General features: G+C 39.8%; 1 pseudogene; it reads right to left on the bottom strand.

Moving 5' to 3' along the window:
- Nucleotides 1-2,405: 2,405 nt before the first annotated feature.
- LOC118154242 (U6 spliceosomal RNA) lies at nucleotides 2,406-2,506 on the bottom strand (annotated as a pseudogene).
- Between the last annotated feature and the right edge of the window lie 8,852 nt (nucleotides 2,507-11,358).

Raw genomic sequence — 11,358 nt, 5'->3', positions numbered from 1 at the left:
CAGTACTCTGTCCCATGTGCTTCTTCCCTTGGCTGGTTTTAATATGTATCCTTTTATTGTAATAAACCATAACTGTAAACATAACAGCTTTCAGTGAGTTCTGTGAGTACCTTTAGGGAATCATTCAACCTGAGGGTGATCTTGGGGATCCCTAAACTTACCGTTGGAGTCAGAAGTGGTGGTGGTGGTGTTGGAAACTCCTAAACTTTATAGAACATATACTAACTTGTGCACATACCCCTCTCATCTATAAAAATTTCCACATGCAGCCAGGCACAGTGACTCACGCCTATAATCCCAGAACTTTGGGAGGCCGAGGCAAGTGGATCACGAGGTCAAGAGATCAAGACCATCCTGGTCAACAAGGTGAAACCCTGTCTTTACTAAAAATACAAAAATTAGCTGGGCATGGTGGCGCACGCCTGTAGTCCCAGCTACTCAGGAGGCTGAGGCAGGAGAATAGCTTGAACCCAGGAGGCAAATGTTGCAGTGAGCCGAGATCATGCCATTGCACTCCAGCCTGGGTAACAAGAGCGAAACTCCGTCTCAAAAAAAAAAAAAAAAAAATGTCCACATGCAACAATCTATACATGAGCTCTTCTGGTATCTTCAATTCTAATCCATTACCACATGGGTCATTCTAGCTTCCTCCTTGTTGATTTATAAAATTTCTACTGTAACAATGAGAAACCTGGTTCCTACTATCTGCTATCTATTTTTTTAGTTGTTCAATGTTAGTGTACAAGTATAGCAACAATGCATTTATTAACCTATAAACCCATGCAGAAAAACTTTATCACTTGAGTAAGAACTCTTTTACAGTTCCTTTTGCCTTCAGTTTTACAGACTCCAATCATTTTCAAATTTAGGGTAGCACTTTTCTCCCCATCCCTTTCGGTGAGGTTGTCTCATATTTGCAATATAGTTAGATGCTCTTTTCACAGTCTGCTTTCTTTCCTAAATCCCATGACCTCCTGAATGATATTATTTTTTCTTTAAATTTTTTTTTGTTTTTGAGACAGAGTCTTGCCATGTTGCCCAGGCTGGACTTGAACTCCTGGATTCAAGTGATCTTCTTACCTCAGCCTCCCAAGTAGCTGGGATAACAGGCACAAGCCACCATGCCTACTTCTGAAAGCTATTTTTAAATCTGTACACACTGAGGTTCACTTTTTGTGCTGTAAAGTTCTACAGACTTTAACAAATGCACAACGTCATTTATCCACTATTACAGTGTGTACAGAATAGTTTCACACCCTAAAATGCCCCTCTGCTTCACCTACTCATCCCTCCCTCACTACTTTCCACAATCACTGACAACCACTGATCTTTTTACTGCCACCATAATTTTTCTTCTCTAGAATGTTACATAATTCTAATTGTTACAGTATGTAGGTTTTTCAGTTACTTAACAATATGCATCTATGTTTTCTCCATGCCTTTTCCTGGTTTAGTATCTCCTTTCTTTTGATCACTTAATAACATCCCATTGTATGAATGTACCACAATAGTTTGGTTATCCATTCATCTGTTGAGGGACAATCTGTTGCTTCCAGTTTGGGGCAGTTAGGAATAAAGCTGCTGTAGACATTCCTTTGCAGGTTGCTGTGTGGACATAAGTTTACAACTCAAATGGGTATGTCTATTACACCTAGAAAATCGATTAATTGCTAGATCATATGCTAAGAGTATGTTTAGCTTTCTTGTAAGCCACTGGCAAAACGCTGTCTCTACTAAAAATACAAAGGCATGGTGGTGGGTTACTTTAATCTCAGCTCCTCAGGAGGCTGAGGCAGGAGAATTGCTTGAACCTAGGAAGCAGAGGTTGCAGTGAGCGGAGATTGCGCCACTGCACTCCAGCCTGGCGCCTTGCAACAGAGCAAGACTCTGTCTTTCCCACCCTCCCCCCAGCCCGCAAAAAAAAAGACAATCTCACTCTGTTGCTCAGGCTGGTCTTGAACTCCTGATCTCATTAAATCCTCATGCCTTGGTCTCCCAAAGTGTGGGGATTACAGGTGTGAGCCACCATGCTAGGCCCCCTGGGAATTCTTTGATTTAGATAAAAAGAAGGCGATGATGAACTACATTAATGTTAATGTTATAAATGGTTCATTTTTAAATGAAAGAATTTGAATCTGGGTAACATAAAAGATAAAGTTAGTAGTCTTAGACCAATTATTGTCATTTTTGAGCAACAATATATATCCAACACTTAAAAACCAGGAGCAGCTAGAGTAGATCAGGATGGCCTTGCTTTGAGCAGCACAGCATAGTGGTTAAGATCATGTTAGAGATTCTAAAGCCACACCTGGGTTTGAATCCTAGCTCTACCAGTTTCTAATTTTGTAACCTTAGGCAATGAATTACCTGACTGTTCTAAGTCTCAGTTTTCCCATTTCTTTTTTTAAATTATAATAGGTAATATTTGAGTATCATCCTTGTGCAGGGACCATGCTAATCTTCTCTGTATCATTCCAATTTTAGTATATGTGCTGCTGAAGTGAACGTCCCATTTGCTTTTGTTTTGTTGTTTGAGACAGGGTCTTGTTCCGTTACCCAGGCTGGAGTGCAGTAGCATGATCATAGCTCACCGCAGCCTCAAACCTGGGCTCAAGCAATCCTCTTGCCTCAGCCTCCTGAGTAGCTGGGACTACAGGTATGCACCACCATGCACGGCTGATTTAAAAAAAATTTTTCTGTAGAGATAGAGGTTTCACTATATTGGCTGGGTTAGTCTTGAACTCCTGGGCTCAAGCAATCCTCCTACCTCAGCCTCCTAAATGCTGAAATTAACAGGTGTGAGCCACTGTACCCAGTCAAAAATATATGTTTTTATAAAATACAAAGCTACAGTGGGAAGGCCCAACAATACCATGGGTAATAAAATTTACCAGACCATTTACAGTAACACTAAAAAAATTTTTAAACTTGGGTATAAATCTAACAAAACATGCACAGGATTTGTGTGCTAAAAACTACAAAATACTAATAACTTTGTTTTTTTGTTGTTTGAGACAGGGTCTTGCTTTGTCACCTGGGTTAAAGGGCAGTGGTACAATCATGGCTTACTAGAGTCTTGACCTCCTGGGCTCAATCACCTCGCCTCAGCCTCCCCAGTAGCTGGGACTATAGGCATGCGCCACCACAGCTGGTGAATTTTTATGTTTTTTGTAGAGATGGGGTCTCACTGTGGTGAACTCCTGTGCTCCAGCAATCCTCCCACCTCAGCCTCTCAAAGTGCTGGGATTACGGGTATGAGTCACTGCATCAGGCCAAAAAAGTCTTAATGACCTAAATACTGGAGAGATGTAGCATGCTCATGTATTGGGAGACTTTACAAAGTAAAGATGTGAATTCTCTCAAAATTGACCTGCAGATGGTTTAATGCAATTCCTATCAAAATCCTAACAGATTTTTACATATGAACAAGCTGATTCTAAAATCTATAATGGAAAGACAAAGGAACTAGAATAGCTTAAAGAATTTTGAAAAAAAGCATAAAATAAGGGTAATATGGAAAGACAAAGAAACTAGCATAGCTAAAAGAATTTTGAAAAAAGAATAAAATAAGGATAATCACATTAGCTTTTTAAAGACATTATATAGATACAACAGTTAAATGGTCATATTTGGAGACATAAACACACAGATAAATAGAACAGAAAGAGTAAAAAACATAGACTCACGCATGTACAGAAAACTAACTTTTGACAAAGGTATACAAGCAATTTAATGAAGCAAGGATAGTCTTTTTAACAAATGATGTTGGGACAACTGGCCTCCTGTAGGTGACAAAATAGACCTTGACCTAAACATCACAAGTTATACCAAAATTAACAAACTTCAAATGCATAATTTTATCAAATGTTGAACTATAAGACTCTTAGGAAAAAAACAAGAGAAATTCTGTGTGACCTAAATTTAGGGAAAATGTTCTTAGATATGACACCAAAAGTAAAACCCATTAAAAAATTAATAAATTAGGCCAGGCTCGGTGGCTCACGCCTATAATCCCAGCACTTTGGGAGGCCGAGGCGGGTGGATCACGAGGACAAGAGAGATTGAGACCATCCTGGTCAATATGGTGAAACCCCATCTCTACTAAAAATACAAAAATTAGCTGGGCATGGTGGCGTGTGCCTGTAATCCCAGCTACTCGGGAGGCTGAGGCAAGAGAATTGCCTGAACCCAGGAGGCGGAGGTTGCGGTGAGCCGAGATAGCGCCATTGCACTCCAGCCTTGGTAACAAGAGCGAAACTCCGTCTCAAAAAAATAAAAAATAAATAAATAAATAAATAAAATAAATTATACTTCATCATAATTAAAATGTTTGCTCTGTGAACTACATTAAGAAAATGAGAAATGAAGCCACAATTTTGAGAGATTGGGAGAAAATATTTGCACATCACATATATTTGACAAAGAATTTATATCTAGAATAAATAAGGAAATCTCTAACCTCAACTGTAAGTAAATAAGCAGCCCAATTAAAAAGTGGGCAAACAAGTCAACAATGCAATCCCATTTATAAGAGCCATACCCTCCACTTCACCAAAACAAAACAAAACAAACAACAACAAAAACAACCTAGGAATACATCTAAGCAAGGAGGGGAAATATCTCTACAAGAACCACAAAACACTTCCAAATGGGCAAAAGACATGAACAGACACTTCTCAAAAGAAGACATACAAGTGGCCAATAAACATGAAAAAATGCTCCACATCACTAATCATCAGAGAAATGTAAATCAAAATCACAATGAGATTCCATCTCACACCAGTCAGATGTCAGAATGGCTATTATTAAAAAGTCAGAAAACAACAGATGTTGGCAAGGCTGTGGAGAAAGGGGAACACTTACACACTGTTGGTGAGAATGCAAATTAGCTCAGCCACTATGGAAAGCAGTTTGCAGATTTCTCAAAGAACTTAAAACAGAACTACCATTTGTCCCAGGAATCCCATTCCTGGGTATATATCCAAAAGAAAACAAATGATTCTATCAAAAAGACACATGCACTTGCATGCTCATCGCAGCACTCTTCACAATAGCAAAGACATGGAATCAACCTAGATGCCCATCAAATGTGGCCTCGATAAAGAAAATGTGGTACATATATACCATGAAATACTATCCTGCCATAAAAAAAAAGAACAAAATCAGATCCTTTGCAGCAACACAGGTACAGCTGGAGTCCATTATTTTAAGTGAATTAATGCAGGAACAGAAAGCTAAATACCACGTGTTCTCATTTATAAGTGGGAGCTAAACTTGGGGTATTCATGGGCATAAAGATGGCAATAATAGTAACTGGAGACTTCTGAATGGGGGTGATGAGGTAACTGTTGAAAAACTATCGGGTTTCAAAAGCACATGCTGAATAATTCCACTTATATAACATTCTCAAAGTGACACAAAATAGTGATGGAGAACTGATTAGTGGTTGCCAGGGATTAGGATTGGGGTGTGACTGTAAAGGGTTAGCACATGGGAGTTTATTTAGGAGTTCTATCCCAATTGTGGTAATGGTCAGATGAATTTATACGTGATAAAATCCTGTAGAACTACATATACCTGCCCCACCAAACTTTTTCTTTTCTTTTTTTTTTTTGAGACAAGAGTTTCGCTCTTGTTACCCAGGCTGGAGTGCAATGGTGCGATCTCCGCAACCTCCGCCTCCTGGGTTCAGGCAATTCTCCTGCCTCAGCCTCCTGAGTAGCTACAGGCACGCGCCACCATGCCCAGCTAATTTTTTTGTATTTTTAGTAGAGACGGGGTTTCACCAGGTTGACCAAGATGGTCTCGATCTTTTGACCTCATGATCCACCCGCCTCGGCCTCCCAAAGTGCTGGGATTACAGGCTTGAGCCACTGCGCCCGGCCACTTTTCTTTTTTTTGAGAAAAAGTCTCACTCAGTCTCCTATGCTAGAGTGCAGTGGCACGATCTTGGCTCATAGCTACCTCCACCTCCCAGGTTAAGCAATTCTCCTGCCTTAGCCTTCTGAGCAGCTGGGATTACAGGTGTGCGCCACCACACCCAGCTAATTTTGGTATTTTTAGTAGAGACGGGGTTTCACCATGTTGATCAGGCTGGTCTTGAACTCCTGACCTCTTGATCCACCTGCCTCAGCCTCCCAAAGTGCTGGGATTACAGGTATGAGCCACTGCGCCCAGCCATTTTTTAAGGATTGTATGTTAAAACTGGTGAAATCTTGTGAGGCCGAGGCAGGTGGATCACTTGAGGTTGGGAGTTCAACACTGGTCTGACCAACATGGTGAAACCCCGTTTCTACTGAAAAAAAAAAAAAATATATACAAAAATTAGTGGTAACCAGGAGTGGTGACACATGCCTGTGATCCTAGCTACTCGGATGGCTGAGGCTGGAGAATCACTTGGATCCAGGAGGTGGAGGTTGCAGTGAGCAGAGATCACGCCACTGCACTCCAGCCCGGGTGACAGAGTGAGACGCCATCTCAAAAAATAAACAAGGCTGGGTGCTGTGGCTCACGCTTGTAACCCCAGCACTTTGCGAGGCCGAGGCGAGTGGATCACGAGGTCAAGAGATCAAGACCATCCTGGTCAACAAGGTAAAACCCCGTCTCTACTAAAAATACAAAAAATTAGCTGGGCATGGTGGTGCGTGCCTGTAGTCCCAGCTACTTGGGAGGCTGAGGCAGGAGAATTGCTTGAACCCAGAAGGTTGAGGTTGCGGTGAGCCGAGATCGTGCCATTGCACTCCAGCCTGGGTAACAACAACGAAACTCTGTCTCAAAAAAAAAAAAAAAAAAAAAAAAAGCCTGGTGAAATCCAAATAAGGTCAGTATTTTAGTTAATAAGTAATATTGTATAAATGTCAGTTTTCTGATTTTGATAATTATACTATGGTTATGTAAGATGTCATTGGGGGAAGCTAGGTGAAGAGTACATGTGAACTCTTTGTATTATTTTTGCAACTTCTATGTGAGTCTAAAAATATTTCAAAATTAAAGTACAAAAATTCCCGTTATGTTATTATGCAGAGCATCTGAATTCTCAACCTACACTCCAGATTATTTTTTTAAAAAGAGCACCAATTGTTCTAATTTAAAAACAAAACAAAGGCCAGGCGTGGTGGCTCAAGCCTGTAATCCCAGCACTTTGGGAGGCCGAGGCGGGTGGATCACGAGGTCAACAGATCGAGACCGTCCTGGTCAACATGGTGAAACCCCGTCTCTACTAAAAATACAAAAAATTAGCTGGGCGTGGTGGCGTGTGCCTGTAATCCCAGCTACTCAGGCAGCTGAGGCAGGAGAATTGCCTGAACCCAGGAGGCTGAGGTTGCGGTGAGCCGAGATTGCGCCATTGCACTCCAGCCTGGGTAAGGAGAGCAAAACTCCGTCTCAAAAAAAGAAAAAAAAAAAAAAAACCAAATCACTGTATGTTTCAGGTTTCTCTCTATATATATATAGTAGTAGAAGCTTTACATTTTTTCTTTAATTTCAAGCAGATAAAATTCTGAGAAACTTCTCCCTTTGCAAAACATACCAGGAATGCTGGGTTTATTTATTTTTATTAATCAAACAATATCTCAAAAGAAAATGATAATAATTTTATTCTAGTCTATGCTGGTTAGATCCTACCTGGAATACTGCTCTCAATTCTAGGTATGAATTTCTTAAGAACAGTTAATTCAGAAATGAATGACCTGGATAGTGAAGAAATTTAAAACAATATTTTCTGAGGATCAAATAGAGGAACTAGGTTATGCCTACTCTAGAGAAGAAAAAATACTTAAGTTCTAATACTGTGTTTAAGTCTACAAAAGGTTACCATGTGGAAAACAACAGATTTATTTGGAATACTCTAAGGGGTAGAAATAGGATCAATAGTCCTACAGAGACAGACTTTTACTCAAGATAAGCAGACACTAAAAAACAGTGCTTTCCAAAGAGGAAATGAGCTGCCTTAGAACACAGTGCCTATCACGGAAACAATAAAAGCACTGGCAATAATGTTGGCCTTTCAGGACTTCTGATTTAAAACAGCAGATTACACACATCCATTTTTCTCAGAAACCTCCTGAAATGTGAAATTAAAATAACAAAAAGACATGGAAGAAATGATAGTGGACAAAGATTAACAAATATTTGAAAGCAAGAAAGGGAATGAAGGAGTAGCAACGTTCACATAGCAGGACAGAGAAAGCTGAGTCCAAACTATCCAATGGGGGATGACACCAAGAATCTAGCTGGTTATCATCAAAGGAATCTAAAGAACTGGAGATACCAGTTATCTCAGAAAGCAGGTATAAGAAGTGTTGGAAACATTGCAATTCACTGAAATTATACAGAAGAAATAACTAACATACTCTTCTCCCAGCTTCCCATGCAACCAAACAGTGCACCTTTCTCACACTGGTAGGAGAGAAAATGTTTATTTTCTAATTAATTGAACCAGAACAGCCTCATATTCAAAGACACGAGGTCTATAGTGAGGAACTGAGGTAAATCACCTTACTGAAATTAAGAATACTATGTGAAAAATTATATACAAACAGCTGTATTCCCTTACTTAGTTCCCAAAATGCTGGCTAAAGAGAAAAGTCCAGGCTGGGTGCAGTGGCTCACACCTGTAATCCCAGCACTTTGGGAGGCTGAGGTGGGTAGATCACAAGGTGAAGAGATCAAGACCATCCTGGCCAACATGGTGAAACCCCATCTCTACTAAAATAAATAAATAAAAATTAGCTGGGTGTGGTGGTGTGCACCTGCAGTCCCAGCTACTTGGGAGGCTCAGGCAGAAGAACTGCTTAAACCCAGGAGGCAGAGGTTGCAGTAAGCCAAGATTGCACCACTGTACTCCAGCCTGGTGACAGAGTGAGGCTCCGTCTAAAAAAAAAAAAATGAAGAGTTGAAAAGTTCTAAGACAAAGTAAGTCACATACAAGCTGGGTGTGGTGGCTCATGCCTGTCATCCCAACACTTTGGGAGGCCAAGGCAGATGGCTCACTTAAGGATAAGAGTTTGAGAACAGCCTTGGCCAACATGGTAAAAGCCTTTCTCTACTAAAAATACAAAAATTAGCCAGGCATGGTGGCATGCCCAATAGTCCTAGCTGCTCAGGAAGGTGAGGCAGGAGTACTGCTTGAACCCAGAGGCAGAGGTTGTAGTGAGCCAAGACTGTGCCACTGCACTTCAGCCAGGGGGACAGAGTGAGATTCCATCTCAAAAAACAATAATAATAAATTAAATTAAGTAAGCCACATTCAAATAGGATCAGGAATCAGAATGCTATCACCTTTCTCAGTAACAACAGTGAAAACTGATGGACAATAGACTAATGCCTTTGAAATTCTGTGGGAAAACAATTTTCTAACATAAATTTTTTTTTTTTTTTTTAAGAGACAGCATCTTGCTCTGATTTCCAGGCTGGAATACAGTGGCCCAATCAGAGTTCATTGCAGCCTCAGACTCCTGGGCTCAAGTGGTCCTGCTGCTTTAGCCTCCCAAGTAGCTACGACTACAGGCATGACCCACCATGCCTGGCTAATTGCTGTTTTAGACACAGGGTCACAAGATATTGACCAAGCTATCCTCAAACTCTTGGGCCTTAAGCAAATCACCTGCCTTGGCTTCCCAATGTGCTGGGATTACAGGTAGGAGCCATGACATTTAGCTTTTAATCTGAAATTGTGTACCCAACTAGACTAACAATCAAGTGGAGGAGTGGAATAAAGATATTTCAGGTTAACAAAGCCTGAAAAAAAAAGCCCATAAATCTTTTTGTTTTTAAAGATAAAAAAACTTTTTTTTTTTTTTTTTTAATAAAGACAGGGTTTCACCATGTTGGTCAGGCTGGTCTTGAACTCGTGACCTCAGGTGATCTGCCTGCCTTGACCTTCAAAGTGCTTGGATTACAGGAGTGAGCCACCACACCCGGCCAAGATAAAAAAACTTTTAAAATGTACATTTCATGCTTTCTAACCATGAATTTTTTTTTTTTTAAGACAGGGTTTCATCATGTTGGCCAGGATGGTCTTGAACTCCTGACCCTAGGTGATCCACCTGCCTCAGCTTCCCAAATCGTTGGAATTACAGGCATGAGCCACCATGTCCAGCCACCATGAATCTTTTATAAGAAGACTAGTAAAGAATGCACCAGCAAAACAAGGAAGGAAACCCAGAAAGAAATAAAAGCCAGAAAACTGAAGCTCTAATGAAAAAGAAGCATCAGAAACCACAAGGATCATGGTAGAGCTACACAAAAGATCTAGAGAGCATACAGTCTGGATTGGAACAGGGTTCCAAGATGAAAGCCTTACAAAAAATGATTATCCAAGATGTCTAACTATATTGATAGTGGTTTTATATTTCTATTGCAAAGTTCAGAAAATAAAGGACAATAGGTACATGGGAAACTAAACGAATGAAAAGTAAAGTATTAACTCCAGGAAAAACAAAAGGTTATACAAGAAAGAAAATATAAACACAGTATATGGTGGCTCAGTTTTTAACAATATATACATAATTCAAACAATGTAAATGTTATTTTGCCTAAAGTTGTGGTATGATTATACTGGGAGTCTGTGGGGGAAAGTAAGTGGTAGCAGGAGTTGGATAAAATTGTTAAAGCTTTATCTTCCAAAATAGAAAACAAAGAGTTACTGTCTATAACTTAAAAAATAAGAAATAGCAATAAAAACATTCTTTTTGCCCCCCAATATTTAACATATTAACATGTCCACAACAAACATTATTTACAGACAGGTAAATCCCAGAAGAAATCATTTAAAGTATTAAAAACGGCTGGGCACAGTGGTTCATGCTTATAATCCCAGCACTTTGGGAAGCTGAAAGAGGTGATCACCTGAGGTCGCAAGCATGAGACCAACCTGACCAACATGGAGAAACCCCATCTCTACAAAAAAAATACAAAATTAGCTGGGCATGATGGCATATGTCTGTAATACTATCAACTTGGGAGCCTGAGGCAGGAGAGAATTGGTTGAACCCAGGAGGCAGAGGTTGAGGTGAGCCAGGTCGTGCCATTGCACTCCAGCCTGGGCAACAAGAACAAAACTCTGTCTCAAAATAATAATAATCATCATCATCATCATAATTAAAAATAATTGCTTCTCTTGCTGTTGCCATCCCAATGTAGAGAAAAACAGAGAGGAAGAGAGAGAAAAAGAAAGAAAAAAAATTAAGATAGTTGTTTCCAAGGAGGAATTGAGAATGAAGAAGGGTAAGAAACTGTTCTTTCTTAGTATATGCTTTAAAGTATACTATTTCACTTAAAAAAATTATACACGTATTACATTAAATAAAAATTACAATTATTATCCTTTTATTATTATTTTTCTTTTTTAATTATAAA

Source organism: Callithrix jacchus, chromosome 5 (genome assembly GCF_049354715.1).
Source record: "Callithrix jacchus isolate 240 chromosome 5, calJac240_pri, whole genome shotgun sequence".
NCBI classification, from domain to species: Eukaryota; Metazoa; Chordata; class Mammalia; order Primates; family Cebidae; genus Callithrix; species Callithrix jacchus.
This window is presented reverse-complemented; position numbering and strand designations above follow the sequence as displayed.